Below are 22,951 nucleotides of genomic sequence, written 5' to 3' on the forward strand. Positions count from 1 at the left end.
CAGACATTCAATCAAAAGGCTGTGATTTCCAGAGAGCAAGAGCACTCTCCATTTTGGAAGTCACCCTTATCACTGAAGGACAGAGGTCCCACTGAAGAGCACATATTATTAGAGACTGAGGAGAGGAGAAGCAGTGATCCTTTGTCAGTTTCCTTAATTTAACCAAGAATCTTGATGAGGGTGGAAAACTTATGATTTCAAGATGATTTTGTTATATACAAGAGCTAGTGACTAGAAATCTCTTTTGATTCATTTCTTTAGATAAAAATGGCTATTTATTGTGTGCAGAGAGCAGAGAGGTTGAGCAGCTTTGTTTTGGCTAGACACAGATAATGGAATGTCCGCAGCTGAAATGGAGTTCAAAGTGATTTTCTGGCTATCAGGAGAAAAATATTATCATCGGGGAGAAAAGAATTGCACTGAGGAGAAACCATTTTTGAAGGAGCTAAGTTTGAGCTGATGGAAAGATGGCAGAAAGCCATTTATTTTTTCACAGCTCTGACACTCCACATGGCAGATGTGGACACTTGAAGAACCTCCTTTGGTGATAGTAATGGTGCTGTCATGATGGTCCATCAGCAATACCTGAGGGTCTGTGTGAAGATAATGGAGAAGTAAAAGCTAGAGCAGACGAACCAGATGGAAGATATCAAATATGGACTGCACCTTACTCGTTTACATGATTATGAATCATGCTTGGCCTCATTTTGGAGACTCCAACCATTCAACATTGGGCCCTCTGAAAAGGCTGACATTGTATTACCATAAATTGAGACATTTGGGTATTGCAAACTAATATGAAATCATCTTGTAGCCATAGGTCAGAATATGTAGTTATTTAATAGTTTTATTTAATAAAATTCTATTAAATTTAATGAGAATTCAGAGTGACACAAATTCTCGTCTCAGCATACTTGGCTCATGCAGGAATCTTCCATATTCCACCGACCATACTAAGACAGATTGTTGAGACATCCATTAGCTTTGAGGACTTTTAAAATCTACAGCACAGATACATAAAGCATTCAAGGATGCACACTTGAGGAATTTTGACATTTGACAAGTAAGTATTATACCTTCTTCATCTTACAATTTGTACAAAGTGTTCTTAGTACCAGGAAGAGAAGTACTGTAATGACTTTGTGAGGTATGAATCGGCATTTTACCCCGTACCAGCTGCACATACAGCGTGTGTGTGCTTGAGTTTGGGAAGATGTATTTGGCTATCTGCACAACCTGCCCTCACGTGCTACCTCAACTTCAGATCTATCCTTCTGAGGAACACGGCACCTGTCTTACCGCCTAGGCTTCAGTGTGGACAGCATGGTACGTCTTTTTATCGCATCAGCACTCCAGAGTTGTTCAGGACTCAGCAGCTTCCCATCTCACCTGCTACTCCATGTTTAGTTTGTGTAGTTTTGGTCCCCTCAGATACATTAAAATACCAATTCAGTTGAAATTATTTTAAAATTATCTCCTTCATCCTTCTCACTAAGGGAACTATGTTGGCAATGCAGGATACTGTTTTAAATGCGAAGAAACAATTATGTGAAATATGGATAATTTTCAAGGATGCTAACTGCATTTTCATTTTTATTTCCTTGCCACTGGGTGTCTAATGACAACATAAACTCTATCAGCCAGACCTATTAACCTGCTCCATTATGCTTTTGATTTGAATTTTAATTAGACTCAGGGTAAGTTCTTTCCTCTAGGTACGTATCTTCCCTCTGGTTATCTTTTCTGGTTTTTATTTTAACCATGCTTCTTAGAAAAATCTTACGTTTCTTTTCTTTTTGACAGAATATTCTCATCCTATGATTTTTCTCATTGCATTGGAAGGACAAACTTTTAATCAGTTACTTCTATGTGTTGTCATGGATGTTTCAAAACAGAATAGTTTGGGGGAATGAAAGAAAGAAGCATAAAGAACAATGCTGATTTTTAAAAGTTGTGAATGTTGATAATACCAATTTTGTTGAAGGGTTAAGTAAAAAGAAGAAAATCTGCATTTTCTCAGGTAGGTTACTCAGTAAATATCATTTTTCAGCAAAGTGAACCCAGATTCCAGGTTGCAGTGGTTCTGCAAGGCATCTACATTCCTTCTGCAGCAGGGCCTGTGCAGCCAGGATGTGGCAGTTGGTGGTAACAGCTGTCCCGCAAAGGTGCCTCCTGGAGTCAGCCCTGGGATACTTCTCCTCTTTGATTGCCCATATATTTCTGCATGCGATCACTCAGTTAAATGATTTACGGATAGAATATTGGGTAGACCACTTTGCAAATGCTAATTTGAATGACAGGCTGTGATGAGCTTAGTGGCATTGTCAGTACAGGTCACTTTTGTCCCTGAGTCTGAAGCTACCTTCAGAAATATGGTGCCTCCAGAAGTGTTGACACACAGGGAAAGAGATAGGTGCCAGAAAATCCTTGGACTTCCTCCCTCAGGAACATGATTCACAGGGTACAGGGAAGGAGGGACTTAATACATCATTGTTATCCCAAGGCACCCTAGAACTACACTTGGCCTTCGTCAACAGCTTCTTGGGATCGACGGCTAAAGAGGTTTTCAGCCAGCCTTAGCTTAATTCCCACAAATCATTTCAAGGGCACTGTCAAGACTGAGGCCGGAACTACACAAAAACAGTGACTAAAGATAGGGAAATAAGTAGTACTTCCTCTTTTTGTGCTATGTGTCCATACACATGCCTCTAGTAGAATCATTAATATGGGCAGAGGTACTCTCAGATGATTTGCCCTAAGATTTTAATTACAGATGTACGATTAAAATCAGAAAAAAAATTTTGAGAGGACATTTTATTGTATAAAAGACAGGGCATGGAAATGCTGATGTCAAGGCTCTAAACTGGAGAGAGAAAAGGGTGGGAGTGGAGAAAAATCATCTTGTTAGCAACAGTGAGGTAGGGGGAGAATATTTGATTTGGAGAGAAAAAAAAGCAAAGCTCCTTGGAAATGAAGCAAAGTGTAAATTAAATTATTAAAAATCATAACTGAGAAAAAAAGAGATCATCACACTTAGCCAAGTGTTTTATTCAGAGTGATCCAGAAAATAAGCTATTTCTGATGAATGGCACTAGGAACCATTGTTAACCACAGCTTTGTCACTTCTGCTGGATACTGGTTCAAGACAGTGCTGCAAAATTTCTTGGAGATTTGAGTTTCCTGTTTATTTACAAATCCACAGGGTTAGTATTGTGTTGTGAGTGTCCCATATACTAGCAGTTGGTTTCCCTAGTGAGGTTCGTGCTTCTGAAAAATTCATAGTTTTCATTTCACCATTTTACTACAGGTTTGAATTTGATAAAGAGTTATTAGCTAACCTTTGGAGGACATGTTGCTGGAACTTTATTATTATTTTCATAGGAAAACTTTCATCGTTTGGGGAACTATTCTAGGAAAAAAGAGGAGAAAAATAATACGTGTAACTTGGATAAACTCAACTTGAAATATAAACAAAATGCTTTTATAGTTATAAAGACGGAGCATGTGACAGGAATTGACTTCATGGTTTTCCCTGGGGTTCAAAATACAAAAGCAAACATATACATTCATTAGGATAATTACCTGGTTGTATTGGTGATGCTGTTTATTTAATCACTGAAAGCAGAGTCTGAGACCTGCAAATAGAAGAGTGAGAATTCTAGAAGATTAGAGAAAAACAGAACTTGGAGACAATTTAGCCATGATGCAGTCCTGGGTAAACAATTGGCATTCAAGTTCACACGGTCAGAGGACAAACAGCATGACTTGAGCAAGTATGAGAATGGCAAGTACAACGTATACGAGTGTACGAATTAGCAAATATTCTTCTTTTTCACCAATTGTATCTCACCTGAAAAAGTGGTCAGGAAGCATTATGACAAAATAAGTAAGGAAAACCTGGTTAGATTTATCAGTGACACCTACGTGTGGTTTGGTATGAGAAGAGTTGGGGCTTGTATCTATGAACTTAAACTCCTTATCTATTTGCAAGTGATTAATAGTTAAATATACAACTACTTGGTGAAGACTGTGTCTTCCAAAAATGACAGCAACACTGTTTCTCATCACACTGGTTCTCACAAAGTGACCTCACCAGAGTTCGAACCTACTTTCCCACTTGCCAGAGCTTTTACCCTCAATCCCTCCTGCCACCCCATTTAGACCTGAGTGGTCGCTTTGGACACTTTGGTGAAAGTGATTCCTAGATCGTCCAGGACAATACTTATTTCACCCATATTTTGGTATACTTCCCCTGGCAACAAGTCATCAGGCTGTAAGGGGTAGACCAGGGAAACTAGAGAAGACACAAGTAGCTATCTTGGCTCTGGTGGAGGTTCTATTAAAGATCCAAGTGTGGGAGAAAACCATTAAGATGACTCTAGCAGCCTCTATCATCTGACCCCAGCTGCATAAGAGGTCCCAATAAGAGCCCTGAAATCCAGTCCAGGATCCTTGACAAATGGTATCAAAATAGAAACAAATGATTGCTGTTACTTCACATTATTGAGGACTACATTGGTTTGTTATGGAAGCAATTGGTTTGTTATGAAGGTGACAAAGAGAACACTACTGTGAAACACAGAAAAACAAAGTTATTGTTATCCTTTGAAAGGCAAAACAAATTTGGAATCAATCAAACTCACTGTTAGGGCAAACTAAGGCACAATTGAGATCACCAAAGCAGGCAGAATTTAAATAACATGCTAGAATTTATAGCAGACTATGTGTGGTTAGGCCAAGGGTGAAAAGATATTGGCCCTCAACAAGGGGCAAGAGCATATTTTATAGGGGAGTTGTATATGATGGTGGGCATTGTTGAAGGGGTGTAAAATTTTGGGTCCCTGATTAGGGAGCCTGGGGCTGGCTAGTAAATAAGGCAATGTCGGGTACAGAAAGTGCTGGTAGATACAGCACATCTTGTGATTTTTTCCATTGAATCAGCTCTCTGTGTGGGGCAGCCCCGGCCTTTCTGTTAAGCGCTGTGCGCCTACTGGCAGGTGTGAATAACAGATCTGCTTGGGGAGTGTTTCTCTCCTGGCTGGGTGGGGGTCTAGTCTAGGGACCTCTCAGATACATTCTACTCCTCAGCTACAAACTGATTTCAAAGAAAATGTAGATGCAAAGCATCTAAGTTTCCAGCAAAATCCATACATAAAAGAACAACAGTGAGGGTCAAAACAACATTATCTAAGCTTGAAGTGGGAAGTTTTGTAAAGTCGAGCATTATTGTGTACACATTTTTTATTTGCTTAGAAAAATAGGCAAGGTGACCTTCTGCATCATTCCTACCTCTAGCTTCTGTCTTTCTGTCTTTATCGTGTGGGTGTTCAGTTTACTGAAAAAGCCAGATTTTAGAACAGCTTTCTCTTGGAAATGATGTTTTTAAAGTTAAGAAAAAAAATCTTGCCACACTGTAGAAGTGGCAGCTATAAAAATAGACATAAAAATAAATTGAAAATTCATAACAATTGTGCTGCAAAAGATGCATTGAAACTAAATTATACAGTAAAATGAACAAAGTGGGCTTTTGATTAAATGAGTAAGCCAAAGTATTTACAGTATGAGAATATGCTGAAGAAAACATTATGGGTAAAATAGTAGGATTGAGCTGGTATAAAATAAAAATTTAGAAAGTACGATCTTACAGTACAAGGCTGTGAGCAGAAACTTGGATTAATTCCTAACTCTAATAGGAAAAAATACTTAAATTTGTGCTTAAAAATGCATAAAAAATGAGAACTCCAATATATCAAAGGAGTTTTGTTCTAGTGGCAACACGCTAAGGTAGAAAACCAAAAGATGTGGATCAGGTTGTGTAAGATAAAAAGTGAGTTCCTTCCCCCTCCCGGTCTCCCACCCCCGCTGTCCTCAGACACACATCAACACCATCCGTTTTTAAAGAGCAAAAGTGACTCCATGTTCCTCTCTTACATCTGCACAGATGGCAACAATTCATCAGTTTCATAACAATTCATCATCTCTTCTAAGTAAAGGTTGGAGACCTTTGTTAGAGTGAAGCTTTAATGAGGCAAAGAGTTTTGCTGAAGTTCTGTTTTGACAAGTACTTTTGTGCAAGTATATCTGCTCAGCATAATGAAAGATACAGACATATAGAGCCTGTGAGTCCCTAGACCCAGTGGAGGAAATGATTGTAAATTAATAATGAATATTGAATACCAGAAAAGCCCAAGCAGTGTTGAGTGAATTTGAAGTTTCAAATACTGGAGAGAACTAACATATTAGTTATTCTCTTGCTCTTCACCTGTTGCATAGTGGGTGCTCCAGAAATACTTGTAGAAAAACTAATCAAGCAAGGCAAAACACCTTTAAAATGTGCTTAAAACTGATAGGAGCCAGGCATGGCGGTGCACACCTGTAAACCCAGCACTGGTGGAGGCCGAGTAAGAGTCCTGCCTGGGAACGTAGTGATACCTTATCTCAAGAGGAAAGAGAGAGAGAGAGAGAGAGAGAGAGAGAGAGAGAGAGAGAGAGAGAGAGAAATGAGGATGTCGTTAAGTGGTTCCAGACCCAAGAAGAAAAGAAAGAAAGAAAGATAAAGAGAGAGGAGAAAAAGGAAGAAGGAAAGGAAAGAAGAAAAAAAGACAGAGAGAGACACACAGAGCGAGGAAGGAAAGAAGGAAGGAACTCACTGTGATAAGAAATAGTCTATTCTGGCTAGAGATAGTGCACAAGGTTAGCTGTTAGGGTAATCAGATCAAAGAGGCTGAAGAGGGGAAGGTAATTGTTATGGTCTGTGTCAAGATGTCCTTCCAAAGCCTCACGCAGTCATGGGGCTTTTTCAGAGATAGCTGAATCTAGAAAATGTAACGCTGAGATTAAGGGTGTATGATTAGTAAATTGGTTCACTGATCGGTTTGGCATAGTTCTGGCTAAGATTAAGGGAATCACACTGGGACAGATAGCCTGCATACAATATAAAGGGACAGAAATTTTTTTTTTCTCTTTGCTTGTTGCTTCTGTTGACTTTGGTTGCTACGAACTGTTCTCTGCAAAGCCATCCTACCTTGGAGCCAGAGGATTATGGACTGAAAACTCTACAAACTGTGAGCTACATAAACCTTTAACTTTTGGTGTTGAATATTTTGGTATTTTGTCTCAGCAACAAGAAAAGTAACTAAGACAGTGATGCATTCATTTTCTGAGCTAGAAAAATGAAAATCAATAAAGCTGCCTGACTCTAAAGAGAGATTCTTCTGACAGCTGAGTGTAAGCTGGAAACGAAAGAGAAACTTCAGTTTCCCTCTTCTGAAGTCCTGGCTGGCTTTTTTAGAACGTTTGCACTCAGTACTCAGCTGACTGAAACAACCTTGAGCAAGATGTGTGTTGTGGATATGGAAAGTCCCTGTGAGACAATTATGAAGCACAGCTGGAATCTACACATAGAGCTTCTGACAATGCTGGGGGATGCTGGGACTGGACAGTTCAGTTTGAACCAAGAATTTTAGAAAACCAGCTTGTGAGAAGACATACAAAGGACTGCTTCAGAATTCAATGATTACCACAAAGAAGTTCCGGCAGATTGATCATAAGAACTATGGCCTTTTAGGTACGGATGAGTACAGAGAACCAGATTTTCTTGCCAGAAGTTAAAGCTAGCCACGAGGGTTCCGGGAGAACATGGCGGACAGATAACAGCAACTACCGGAGGCTCTCTGAAAAACTAGGCTGAGAAGCCAGGTATGGTGTGGACTAAAGAGACATAAGCAGGTGGAGTTATGCTCTGCTGACTCAGGAACGAACTCGGCTGAGAGAAACCAACTTGGAATGCAGTCCTGGTGCTAAAACAGGAACAGAAAAGTCTCGCTGCTGAGGCTGGACCCTGCGCCATTGGAAGCCGCGATTTGGGTTTCCCGCTGCCCGGCGGCTGGCTGCCTCTACATCGGCTCGGCAAGGAGAGAGACGCGCGGAAACTCTGAGAACGGGAGTCTGCGAACGGAGTCGAAAACAGGACGGGCAGGGAGGCACGTTCTGACTTGTGGCGAGGTGAGTGAGAGAAACTGACACTCCACCACAGTTTGACTCCAGCAGACTTTCTGGGCCCGAGCAGTCCTGCGGGAGCAGGGCGCAGTGGTGACTCCAGCCACACATTCCCCTCTCGGGCGGGATTGGTGAAAAGTGCCTGGCCTGCGTGACGCTGCCGGCGGACCCCGTAGGCTGGCCCAAACCAGATCCCAGAGCCTGACGGAGGCTGGGAGGGGCGGGCCCCGCATAGGCTGCCTGGTGTGCAGCGGTGAGTGGGAACACCTAACCGGCGCAATTCAATCAGGCTGTGGCTGACAGGGAGAGAAGCTGGGCCTCTCATATAAGCTTGCATATATAAGGAACAGAGGATATGGGAAGAGGTAGCAACAAGAAAGGCTCCTCGGCCCCCAATTCTGAGAAACAGGCAATAGGGGACACCACACCAATACACATAAAGCACCATATAGAGAGCCTCATAGACCAATTCAGGAATGAAGTTATCAACGACCTGAAGCTAGAAGTATGCAAAATAGTTAGAGAAATCCTAAGCCCCACCCAAGAAAAAACAGATGGTGGAATGGAAGAACAGAAAAAGAGGGGAGAATTGTTTGATGGAGAAAACAGGGAAAGCATAGAATACGTGAAGCAGGTTCAAAGGGACTACCAAGAAACTAAGAAGTCTATCGAAGACTGGCATAACAGCTTGAAAGAAACTAAGGACAGACTATCTGAACTGGAGGGCAGAATTGTAATATGGGAGAATGAAATGAAAAACTTCTTAAAAATAACAAAGAAACAAACAGCAATAATACAAAGACAAGAAGATGATAAGAGGATCCATAACTTAAGGATTAAGAACATAAAAGAAGAAGTAGGGACACAAACAAATGAACTACAAAAGCTACTCACAGAAATAATCCAGGAGAATTTTCCTAATTTAGCAAAAGGTAAAGATACTCAGATGTATGAGGCATACAGGACCCCCGCTACCTACAACCCAAACAGAGCAACACCCAGGCATATAATAATCAAAATTCCAGAAATTCAATACAAGAACAGAATATTAAAAGCTGTCAGAGACAAGAAACAGACCACTTACAAGGGAGCACCCATCAGAATTACAGCAGATTTCTCTGCACAAACCATCAAATCACGAAGAGCGTGGGGGGAAATAATTCAAGCTTTGAAAGATAATAATCTCCAGCCAAGATTGAGATATCCTGCACAACTGTCCCTGGAAATTGATGGAAAAACAAGGTACTTCCAGGATAAAGAGGAACTGGGGAAATTTGCAACCACCAATTCAACTCTACAGAGAGTATTGCAGGATATTCTAACAAAAGAAAAATACAAAGAATCCAGAAATAGTGGAGGCCACAACTAATGGAGCAGAGAACAAAGTGAAGAAGACAAACTGACAGCTACTGACAGAGTAAGAGCTCAACAGAAATGAGGCAGAGAAGATTGGATGATAGGAACAGCTATTTTGGAGAAAATGACATCTTAATAGGTAATACTGATTTAGTATCATCTTGTTTTGAAGTCTCATCTAGCTTTTGTCCTTCTGTCTCCAATGGTCTAAATAGGTTGTATCTTACTGGATTTTATTATGTACGATAGTATAAGCAAAAACCTTTTAAAGACAAGGAGATTATACAGAGACCATTGTTCATTTTCTGTTAGTCGGTTCTAAATACTCTGTAATGCTGTCATTCTCTTAAATGGTTTTACATTGTTTTGATATACTTAATGCTACAGTATATGAAGTTGTACTCAAGGATTTCAAGGAAAGAGACAATATGGTAACTACTTTTAGGTCAGGATTATCTGGTGGTGAAACGCTATTCTGCTTAAATGGTTATGTTTTGATCTGTGCTGTTTCGTTGTTATGCCCTCTTTTATCTCAATCTCCATTCCATTATTTACTTTTTTAATACTTTTTTTAAATTTTTATCCTTTTAATTAAAGGAAAAAAATAGCAGGATATATTATAGTAACCCACTTTGACTTTCCATTACCTCGATTTAAAGCCCTGTATTACTCTCACCATCTGGTTTTTAACTGATGTTCCCCTATTCTGTTTTGCTGGATAGTATCAGGTTCGAAAATTTAGGCATCAGCTGTGAAGATAATGAGATTCATTATAACGCCCATTCTCGTTGACTTTTGTCTACTTTTGAAGACCTACAATGTCTCCAATGGTTTGGCTTTGTCGGTTTTGTTCTTTACTGTTTTGTTCAATTGTATTATAACTAATGGTATAGGCAATTCTATTAGAGATAGCAGGAGGCATTATGGTAACCATTGTTGATCACCTTGTATTATGTTTTTACATTATCTATTATGTCCACCCTTTTGATTTGACCGATTCTGTTCTGTTATGTCACATTTGGTTTTACTCTCTTCCAAAAAAGTAATAACCGTGAGAGCAATGAAATCCAAAATGTGTAATAGTCATTGTACAAAAGAGAGGAAAAGAAAGTGCTCTAAACTATATAACTGCATGTATATTTAAGTGTATAAGATAGAATATGATATTACAGAGTTTTATTGGATCATTGAACAGAACTGTTTGCAGTATCATTGATGGAATGTCCACTTTACAAGCTTTAATTTTGTGACTTGAACACTTATTTCTAAGATGACAGTATGTAATCCATTAACTAGTGATTTCCTACTGTTCATTTTTTTTCTGCAAATCTGTATAACTTGTACCCTTTCTCTGCTTTTTTTTTCTTTTCTCCTTAAATAAAATTTAAAAATAAAATTAAAAAAAAAAAAAGCTAGCCACACATCTATCTTTATTCATGACACAAGTAACACGGTTTAATTAAACAAACAAAATATTGGTTGTTTCCTACACTAAAAGCTCATCACTTTTATTGTCTCACTGAGCAGCTGGTATTAGGGATGAGAATCTTCAGGGTCAGGTTTTACCAGAAAAACAATGGGGTCTGGTTGTGTGGATGTGACAAAGATTGCTTGAGTTTGATAGTATCTTTCATGAGGAATGTGACTTCAGGAAAGTTTTATAAGGCTTTCTGTGCGCTTTCTTTTTGTCATCTAGAAATAAGATTAATTCTAAAACCATCCATATAGGGCTGTCATGAGGATTGGGACATATTAGTTACACATGAGGTGTTTGGAATGGTATTTGTCTCACAGGGAATGTTCGATAAATATCAGCCAGTATTATTACATTATTAAATTTATCTTTTCTTTTTCCTGAAGAAAAAAAAAAGGTGATTATTTTTCTGTGATAGAATGACAGATAGACAACTGACAGAGCTTTTCCTACTACTGAATTATTTGTTGATATTTGGGAAGCACACTCTTCTCAAATCCTTTGGATAAAGAGAGCCGTATTTTACATGTTTTACTAAAACATATACTTACTGAGTTGAACAAAACAGAATCATAAATAAATTTAGTTGTATTTTGCTTTTTCCTGCCTGAGAAAACCTGAAAAATATATTTTCTTTCTATCTGAAAAGAATCAGACCACACAATGACATTGTGATGTCATCATATCTGAAGTAAAACAAATCACAGTAAAAAAGGATACATCTGATAGAGACTCAGGATATTATTATTGTCTAGTTGTTTTCTATGTAAAAGTTTTGAAGTGGATATTGTCATTTGAGAGAAATTTCATTGTGTATTTCTGATTATTTAGATGGAAATTGTTGCTTTTGGGAAACCGCTGTAAAGAGATATGTGACTATGTTTAAAGTCTACATCCTTTCTGATATCCATAAGTCATTTTCCTCTGTTATTGGCTTGAGTTTCTTCAGAATCTAACAACCTAAAAATCCCAGAAACAGTCACATCTTCAGAGCACTGTATGCACACCTTATGCCAAGCATGCTGCATGGTCACACTCAAGAATGTGCATGTGTAACTCAACAGCACCCCGCAATGTACCTATGACTTTCATAATTCTACAGAAGAAACTACACCCAAAGGGCAAAATCTCTTGTTCAAGGTCACATGACCACAAAAGACAGGCATGAGAATTCCACATAGCCTTTCCATTTCTACCTCAAAGCAATCATCCAAATGTAAAGACACAACAGAGGTCTAGAGACCTAGGACTTTCTCATGCATGATCCTCCTGTTCCTCAGGTTCTTGCTTTCATCCTGGTGAGGAATGAAAGGGTGGAGTGAGGCTGACTCGGAGCCAAAGATCTCTCAGGTCATCTGGCACAGAATGAGGAACTCAGAACATGGAAGTAGTGTGAAGCAGAAGTGCGTTTATAATATTGCGAAGGCCGGATAAAAGCTGTTGAGCAACAAGTTTCTTGGCAAAGAGAGAGCTAAGTGAACTCAGGCTGGTGTCCTTGCATTGCCCATTTCTATAGGAGTTTTAAGTCAAGTATAACCTTATCCTTTGTTGCTGGGGATGAGCTTGTTACTAGGGTGTGCTTAAGTTTATGGGTGGTTCCGGTGCATATTTTGAGGGGGTTTCCCATGCACGCAAGCAGATCTCTAAGAATAACTGTTCTGAACCCATCAAGGTTTCACAAAGGGCAATTTCCAGGAACCAGGTGGCTGTTTTATAGTCACAAGGCACACCACATTAGCTATGCTCTACATTTTCATCTGTCTCCCCCTCCCACTGCCCCTACATTGCTCCCTGTGACTCAGTCATTCCAGTGCATAGGATGGGAATAGGTAGGGACTCTGTCTTTACCTGCTTGAGAGTCAATACTTTAGGTAGGTATGGCAATCTGCATTAGAAAGGGCAGTGTCGCCGACCAGAGGCAGGTGTCCAAACCACAGACTGTCAGCTCTAAACTATGAAGCACTTTAAAAATGTTTGCTACTCTTAGCCACACACAGGCTGCATTTTCTACTGTCCAACAAGGTCTTGGGTCTTTTAACCTTCTCTAGGGGTCCATTCTGACCCTACATAAGAATATCATTCAAGACCTTTGAGTCAAAGTAATAGAAAACTCATTAAAAAGTGGAACCTTAGCCTTCAAGAATTTCCTCCTGAATAGTAGAAGAGTTGGACAATTTAAGTCAAGATTCAAAGGAAGATTTGTATCATTATACTTTGAGCTCCCAAGATACCCATGATTGTCATGTGTTTAATATATTTCTAGTTCCATAAATTTACTGGAAATGCAGAATTTCAAGAGGGAGTTCCACTTCTTAGCTTTTAGTTAATAAAACATCCTTGCTGTTTTTATACCGTGGTGCTCTTGATATGTTATTAATACAAGATGAAATGACTTTTCCCATGGAAGATACTTAGAACGTTAGATAGAAGGGAATATGTGTTGTTTGCAACACCAGATTTTGTTTTAAAAAATGGTGACCTCTAATGTTATCCTTTGAGATGTCTTTCTGAGAAAAATCATACTTTCATTATAGATTATTTGGCGTGTGTAAGTAACACGTTTACTTTCCCACATGCATTGTTTATTTACTGACATTTGAAGTTCTAAAAATATTCTGTCTCATAGCTCATGGGAAAAAAGTTAAAAGTTGGACATAACTACAGGGCTGTGAGCCTTTCAGCTAAGAAAAATTGAAAAAACCATATGCAGATATATCCAATTAACTCCTTCTTTCTATATCATTTATAACTGCTTTAAAAGACAATAAGGATAGTTGGCATCATACCAAACAAAGAAGAGCTGAAAGCTTTCCCTCTAAATTAGGAACAAGATCAGGATGTCTGTTATCACCATTCCTTTTCAATACAATACTTAAAATATTAGCCAGAGCAATCAGGCAAGAGAAAGAAATAAAAAGGATACATAAGAAAGGAAGAAGTCAAATCAATACTATTTGCATGTGACATGCTCCTAAATGTAAAAGATCCAGAAATTTCCACCAAAGGACTCCTAGAATTAATAACCAAATTCAGCAGTGTAGCAGAATACAAAATCAACTCACAGAAATTAGTAGCATTCCTGTGCATCAATAATGAACCAACTGAGAAAGTCATTTAAAAAATACCATTCACAATACATCAAAAGTTAAATACTTAAAAATTAACCTAACCAAATATCTTAATTACTTCAACATTACTAGGACAAACTACCCATATCCATAAGTTAAAGGAGAAAAAAGTTTGTATTAGCTCACAGTTTGTAGAGGTTTCAGTCCATAGCCAGGTGACTCCAAGACTGGGCAGAATAGCAGAGAGGCAGCACAGAGGAGAAACACTCCACGGTATGGTAGGAAGAAAGCAGGTAAGCAGCTCTTTGGGGCCTCCCTTTCCCTTTTATTCCATTCAAGCTACAAGTGTGTTGGTCAATGACACCCACACCCAGAGTGTGTTTCCCCAGTATCCATATCCATACTGTGCTAAACCCATCTAATTTAGTTATAATACCCTTAATTCATATTCAGAAACCCTAGATCCAGGCATCACTGAAAAGCCTGACATATGAGCACATGAAGATTAGGGGAGACTTCTATATAAAAGTGGTAAGAGATCTCTACAATGAAATCTATAGTCTCTGAAGAGATTCAAGAGTACATCAAAAATCGAAAGAGAATCCCTGTTACTGGATGAGTAGAACCAACATTGTCAGAGTGGCCATACTTCCAAAACTGTGTATCCATTTAATACAAACCATCCAGCTGGCTTGAACCACCAATGATGAGTGCCCCATCAGGACATGTAATGTGATGTGCCCTGTACATGTACCACAGTTAATAAAAATGGAGCTAATATTTATTGGTCTTTTTACTAATAAAATTAATAACAACTTTGTGCATGAAACTAGTTATTCACTTTAATCTGAATAATTACTTCTCAAATATAAACATTAATCAGTACTATTCAAAAAAGCAGTCCAATGAGACAGTCATGCAGGTACCATTGATGGTTCGAGCCAGGTGGATGGTCAAATTTAGATCAGAGTTGCTTGGCAGCAAGACATATGAATTATGGTCCTGTTGTGACCCAATCAATCTCATTAAAGTGGAGAAAAACAATCTTAAAATTCACGTGGAACCAAGAGATTCATAATATCGAAAGCAATCTTGAGTAAGAACAGCAAAGCAGGAGGCATCACAATACCAGCTTTCAAGTTAGATTACAAAACCACAGTGATAAAAACAGCATAAAAGCAGACATGTGGATCAATGCAACACAATACAGGATGCAGAAACAACCCCAGACACATGCAGCCACCTGGTGTTTGACAAAGGGGTCAAAATACACACTGGAGGAAAGATACCCTTTTCAGCACATGGTGCTGGGAAAACTCACTATCATTTCAGCAGTCACAAGAAAAGCATTTGACAAAATTCAACATTCATTAATTCAAACATACAAAAGAACTTTAAAAGAAGAAAATGGTAAGTTCCCTAAGTTGGAATAAGCATATCTGCAAAACAGTTCTTGTCGATGTCCGCTCCCGGCCGGCAGGAAGGACACACGACAAAGTCTGGCAGTGGACAACCTTTTCTTTTATTTTCCTTCTCCGTACAGCCTGCCCTGGGATCGCTCCCAGCCGAAGCCTCCTCTGGTCCGCTCCCCGCGGCTCCTTCTGGGCTTCTACTTCCGGGCTTCTTCTTCCCCCCCAGGGGTGGCACCAGTATATATACGGATACAGTGTCCAATCATGTTAAAGTAAGCAAGGCAAGCTGATTGGCTAACATCATCAGTTGCCAGGCAGACTATATTGTTGAGCGGGTTGCTTACGCGGTAAGCAGGAAACTAACGTGCTCGATGGGAGGGGTAATCTACCTCAGGCTTTACTCTTTACTACAGGCCTCACGTCCGCCAAGTGAGGCGACCGGGCTCGGGTCTGCGGCTCCCAACATCTCCCCCTTTTTTATTTTTTATGAATGTGCGCATCGTAGCCCTTCCTGGACTGGGTGCAGAGGCTTATGCCCTATGTGTAGGCCCACCGTAGGTCCTTGGCTTAGACCCTGGTCGGCCGTCCCATGGTCTGCCAAGGCCCTGAGGCCCTCGTCCTTTTTCTAGGGCCAGGCACAAACTGGACGGAACCTGGATGCACACAAGCTTGCACTCATTTCCTCTCCGTAAAGAAATCCCCTCGGAGAGAAATTTAGACCTGGGCAGCATCTAACAGTCCAGCGGCTTACGTGCAGGATGGGGTAGGGCCTGGCTTAGGTTGAGTCGCACCGGGGGAGTACGCTCTTACCCGTCATTGACTCTCCTACCCAGCTATGTCATAATTTTTTAGAGGAGGAGTGTGGGAAGCTCACCACCCCTAGACTCGGTCGTAGGCTAGGCGAGCGAGCCATGCATATGCCTGAGGATCTTTTTGTCCATTTCGGGCTACCGCTATTTCTATTCATCTTGTTGGTTGGTCTGTGATGGATCTCCAGTAGGGCAAGTCTGATCTTTAGTCGAGGGCTTTGTCGCCCGTGTCAGTCTCTCCGGTACCCACAGTGGTTCTCGTCCCGATTCCTGTGGGAAAACACAAACCGCGCCTCGGTTCCAGCTGACCACTGGATCCGGGCCCATCCATTGTCCTGTCAGGACATCTTTCCACTTCACCCACCCTTTATGGTTGGGGGAAGGGTTGCAGTGCTCCACGGCTGGGGAGCAATTATCATTATTTAAATTTAAAAAATTGTGTGTGAATAGTGCCATGGATAATCGTGCCTTTGGGGCCAGGCCTTGGCCTACTCCCCCTTTTTGTTTTTGTAAAATTTCTTTGAGGCTTCTATGAGCCCTCTCAATGATTCCTTGACCTTGGGGATTGTATGGGATACCATGTTTTAATTGAACCTCCATCATTTTGCAGAACTCATTGAAGGCTTTGCCTATATAGGCTGGTCCATTATCAGTTTTTAATATTTTTGGTTTGCCCCATGCGGCCCAAGCCGCCAGGCAATGATTGATCACATTAGACACTTTTTCACCTGTTTCTGCTGTTGCGAATATGACGTGAGAACAGGTGTCTGTGGAAACATGAACATATTTAAGAGTCCCAAACTCCTGTATATGTGTGATGTCCATCTGCCAAACATCACCAGGGATCAAACCTCGAGGGTTTACTCCCATCGGTATGGCAGGTTTGTATGTGGCACAGGAGTCACATAGTCGCACGATATCTCGTGCATCTGCTCTGGAAACATGGAAATGGTTTGCTAGTGTCCTGGCATTGACATGAAACTTATCATGGAAGGCACGGGCTCGCTCGATTGGTGTTAGTAAGGTAAAAATCCATAACGGGCGAGTGGCAGTATCAGCAGCCGCATTCCCCTGTGCCATGGGCCCCGGCAGGGATGTATGTGCTCTTATGTGGGTGGTGAAGACCTTATGGTGTCTGTTCTGAAGCAATGTCTGGATAGACAGGAACAGCCCAGCCACTGTGGAAGTGGATCTAATTAAACCGGCAGTCTCAAGCACTTGCATAGCATTGACCACATACCTAGAATCGGAGACAATATTAATGGCTTCTGAGAACCGTTCAAGAATCATTTTAACGATCTGCAGTTCCACCACCTGAGGCTGATCAGGTTCAAATTGTATGGTAACCGGGGGCTTGCCTAGGATCACATAGGCGCCTATCCCCGTCTTGGAGCCATCTGTGTATATTGTAGTTGCTGAGACTAATGGCTCAGAGGCAGTAACCTTTGGAAAAATTATAGGGTGCTGAGTGACAAATGACAAGATAGGGTCTTTAGGGTATTGATTGTTTATATCCCCATGGAAAACACATCTCAGAATGGCCCATGTATCTATGCAGGCAGCCAGGGTCTTGATCTGGCTGGCGGTATAGGGTACTCGGATGGCTTGTGGTCCTGAGCCAAAATGTTGGACAGCTCTATCATGCGCTTCAAGGGCCAATGAAGCGACTGCCTCCAGGTAATGCTCTATGACTTTTGCAGGTGAGACCTTAGGGTGTATCCACAGTAATGGTCCTTTCTGCCAAATCACCGCTGTGGGCTGTAGACTAGTCTGTAGCAAACAGACATCAAAGGGTCGCCCTGGTTCAATTCTGTGTAAGGTAGCCCCACCTAAGGCTTTTTCCACTCTCTGTAAGGCAGCTCTTGCCTCAGGAGTGAGCCTCCTGTGGGAGGCTATATCTGGGTCTCCCTTTAGAAGGTCGAACAGGGGTTTGAGATCTGAATTTGGTATATGTAAATATGGCCTAATCCAATTAATGTCTCCCAATAGCTTTTGCATGTCATTTAGGGTCCTAACGCCATCCGTCCTAATGGTGACCTTCTGTGGAGAGACTAGCATAGGGGAGATTTTCGCGCCTAAGTAGGTCACCATTTCTCCTCCCTGAATCTTGTCGGGGGCAACATGCAGATTAGCTTGTCTCAGGGCCTCGACCAAGTCCTGTCTCTGGGGCGGGGGCCCGCCTGTGAAGGGGGCCCCCTCTGGCCGTTTTTTGGCCCTCTAGCATCTCGTCCACAAATACGGTTGCCCTGAGCATCAAAGACCGACCTACACTCCTCAGCTTTGTGTGATCCCCTCTTGCATCGCCCACAAACATATGGTTCTTCATTCCTAGGGCGAGGCCTAGCATCTGCATTGTTTGGGCAATGACGTTTAATGTGTCCTGGCTCCCCGCAGGCAAAACACCCTTTAGCCTTACATTCCCCTTCTAACCCGCGAGGTCCCCTCTGCTGTACAGCCGCGGCCAGGAGAGCAGCCACTCCTGAGTTGGAGAGCGGCCCCCCTATCTCTCTGCATATCCTAATCCAGGCGTTGAGGTCCTTGTTCTTATGAGGAGCTATCGCTGCCTTGCACTCCTTTGTACATTGCTCAAAAATCAGCTGCCTTACCAGCGGTCGAGCCACTCCCGGATCAGAAAATATCTTATCGGCAGCATCTTGCATTCGGGCCACAAAGTCAACAAATGGCTCTGTGGTACCCTGAATTACTGGGAAAGAACCCTGCGACTCCTTATCGAGCGACTTAGGCTCCTGACAGCTGGTCTCTTTGGCCTCCTTGCCATTCAACTTTCCCTCGTCCTCGGAGTCAGACGACTCCGAGGCTAGAGCCCCGTCCTTCTCCTTAGCATCTTTGTTCCCCTTGACGGGCCCCTCTCGGGAGCTCCCTGACTGGGCCTGCTCAAATACCCTGCGTACTTTTGTAAGCTCTTGAGAGCTTTCTCCACAACCACCCTCGCTCTTAGTGTTGCTACCTAGCATGTTTCCCATCTTTTAATATGTTACTCACCGCGTGAGGCCCAAGGAATCCGCCACTTACGCGTGAGCCTGAGGGGAGTCTAAAAGCCCTGTAGGTGCGCGCCACCCAGAGCCCAGGCTTATCCCCAACTCACCTGTCTCGCAGCTCTGTACTGGAGCGTTGTCCGCTGTCACGTCTCGGGGGTGATCAGTCCCCGTGCGGGCCTCCAAATGTCGATGTCCGCTCCCGGCCGGCAGGAAGGACACACGACAAAGTCTGGCAGTGGACAACCTTTTCTTTTATTTTCCTTCTCCGTACAGCCTGCCCTGGGATCGCTCCCAGCCGAAGCCTCCTCTGGTCCGCTCCCCGCGGCTCCTTCTGGGCTTCTACTTCCGGGCTTCTTCTTCTCCCCCAGGGGTGGCACCAGTATATATACGGATACAGTGTCCAATCATGTTAAAGTAAGCAAGGCAAGCTGATTGGCTAACATCATCAGTTGCCAGGCAGACTATATTGTTGAGCGGGTTGCTTACGCGGTAAGCAGGAAACTAACGTGCTCGATGGGAGGGGTAATCTACCTCAGGCTTTACTCTTTACTACAGGCCTCACGTCCGCCAAGTGAGGCGACCGGGCTCGGGGCTGCGGCTCCCAACAAGTTCTATAGGAATCATTATACATAATGATATTTTTGAGATAAAAACCAAGGATTCCATTCTCACTACTTCTTTTCATCTGGGAACTGAGGACCTTAGTAAGTGCAGAAGGGCAAAGTCAAACTAAACCAAACCAAGCCAAACCAAACCAAACCAAACCAAGCCAAGCCATGCCAAGCCAAACCAATATATATATATTGGTTGAGAGAGAGAATCAGAAAGAAATGTTAATTTTAAATAAACTATATAAGTTTGAAAAAATTTGAATCTGCAGATACACTTTCGGTGTTGATACAATTTAGCAAAATGAATTAATATGCATGGCTATATATCTCTATACCAACAATAAAACATTATAAAATCAAATTTATTATAATAAGACAATGTATCATAGTAAAAATATCCAGAACTGCTCATGCAATTGAGATGTCTAACACCTCTATATAAGGATTCATGCATATATATAATATATATAAAATTTTAAATATAATAAATGTTGACACATACTATGTGCATGCTTTGGAGGACTTAATATTGTAAAGATGTCAGTTCTTCTAACACTGACTTATAGATTCTATATAATGTCATTCCAAATCCCTATATGTATCTTTACGGTACAAATTAAATTGAATCTAAATTCATATGAAAATATACAGTGCCAAGAATAATATAGGTACCTTTGGAGAACAGCAATGTACTAAGATGGGTCCTAGCTGTTAAATATTATTATAAATGAACAAAAGCAGCTCTCATGGAGTATGAAATGTCCCATCAGGACTCTCAGGCTACCCTACCAGTGTGTTCAGATGTTTATATATTTTTGCAAAATGTGTTACATAAGATAACCACAGTCAGTTAAGATTGCTATCTTTCCTTTCTCTTTCATTTCCGCCACCTACTCACTCATATTAGCAGACTTTGGAAGGGCTATGGGCACTGGAGTGATTTGAGTGAGAGGAAGTTGAATTTGGGTCGTATTTAATGTTGGTGCGCTGTGGCATCCTGTGGGTCCTAGTCACTTCTACACAGATCTACCCCATTTCTAGCCTTCAGTTCTCAGAATGGCTTTGGGGATAAGCTTAAGGTTTCTGTGCCTCCACAAGCAGTGTAGTGCCCAAATGAGCAAGATCAGACATTATCACTGCACAGAATGTGTCTGGAAATGTATGTGGGCAAGATTGCAGGAGAAGCAAGGTTTAAAAGTGGTATCACAAGCTTCTCTGTGGAAGTTTTCCAATCATCTGATATGTTGAATAGTAAGGAGATAATTGATTTCTATAGTCAGTTATTAATCTTGTTTCAAAAATAAGCAGTATTCATAAGTTTACCATGTACTTTTAAGTGGGAGGCATGCACTGTAGAAAAGATCATAATTTTTGCATTTTTAGCACATACACTTGTAACAATATGCAAATGGTGAGTATATTGATACCATACAAATGAAAAATTTGGGTGGATATTTTTACATATTTAACAAATTTTTATTTATCCATATCTTTAGAAATAGTGAACTGAAAAGCTGAAAAAAAACTTTTCTAAACTTAAATAAAATTTTAATTATCTGTCCTGCCAGAAAGAGCAATTTCCCCTCTATAGAAATTAGTACTATGAAATCATCATCAACATAGGAAATTACAACTAAACAATATGTGGCTTAAAATTAAAGAGATAACCCTCTGAAATTAAGCAACAATCACAAAATATATTATGTTGTGAATCTCACAATTTTTAGAGGTTTTGTCAGCTAAGATTTATGCTTTGTTGTAATTTCTCATTCATTTTTGTGCTTAATTTCAGATTCATCATTATTCATTCATCATTATCTTACAGTGATGAGGAAAATAAAAAATTAAACTTTATTTCTGAGGTCCCATGCCAGCCTATAAGTAGCTACTCCCCTGAGCAGATTTGCTTTCTAGTGACAAGAGCTTATTTCCCTAATGCTACTAACCCCACCCTGATTCCATATGTTACCTCAATCAAACGTTTTTCACGACTCTAAGCTTGCCTGGAGTTTCACTTTGCCTATATGATATAATTTTCCTTTAAGCTAATATTAATAAGGAGATAAAATGTAACCAATCAATAACCACCAAATATTCTGCTTCTGTACTTTTTGCTTGCAAACCCCATAGAATCTACAGACTACCAGAGATCAAGGCCTGATATTTTGGGAATGATTCTCTGTCTTGTTTGTCAAAGTTAATAAATCTGCCTTTAAATCCTAAGTGACATCTCAATGCTGTTTTCTGCTGCAGCTGGAGGGCATAAAATTGTGTAAGCTTTGTGTTCCTTAATGCCTAGATCTGTCTCTAGTTGTACCAGTTAATAACTAAGCAATTAAGAAGAGTTAAAATATGTAACTGACAAAGAATAATACAAAATGATGAAGAGCCTAGAAAGCATCCAGTGACCTGATTTATGACAAAATAATAATAGTTTCAACAAAATATTTGAATAATTGAGTATACGTGGGGCAAAATCAGACTCTATCTCACACCATTTTCAAAAACACATTGTAGGTATGTCAGAACTATATATGAAAGTCAAAACTATAAAACTTCCACAAAATTATATAGACCAATGTGCTCATGACTTTAGAGGGTACTTTTAAAATAGGACAGGAAACCCACTAACCGCAAATAAAAAGGGTAAGTTTAACCTCATTAAAATTAAGGTTCACCCACCAGAATAACTATCTGAAGGTAACCTCATGTAGAAACATATAGACACAACATATAATCAGCGACAGTACATATATGGAATATGATGATCAGAATCAATTGAAAACAGAAAACCAAGAAAAATTTCAGCATAAAATTTGCTTGACAGTTTAGAGGAAAGTCATGTCCAATAAACATATAAAATGTTCTATTTTTTATTTTAAAGAAAGAAAAGTAAAACAAAAATAAAATGAGTTTCAAAACGGTAATAAGAAATTGATGATGGTTAATATATATTGTCGTCTTCAAGGTAGTTACTAAAATTACAAGATATAGGCATATAAAATTAATCAGCCACTAAAAAATGATCTTTTCAGTGAGCTAAAAGAAATTCATAATATAATTATTTTAGCATATATATGCATATATATAATATATATATGGCATACTGACAAATTTTCAGAAGTCTTACAATTCTGGGGGGATGGAGAGAAAACACAAATACTTTCTCATTGCTGTACCAGCTGGTAAATTAGTGTAAATTAGCACACTCACTATGGAAAACC

This window comes from Cavia porcellus, unplaced genomic scaffold (assembly GCF_034190915.1).
Source record: "Cavia porcellus strain 051 isolate PalLab524CR breed Dunkin Hartley unplaced genomic scaffold, mCavPor4.1 scaffold_16, whole genome shotgun sequence".
Taxonomy (NCBI): Eukaryota; Metazoa; Chordata; class Mammalia; order Rodentia; family Caviidae; genus Cavia; species Cavia porcellus.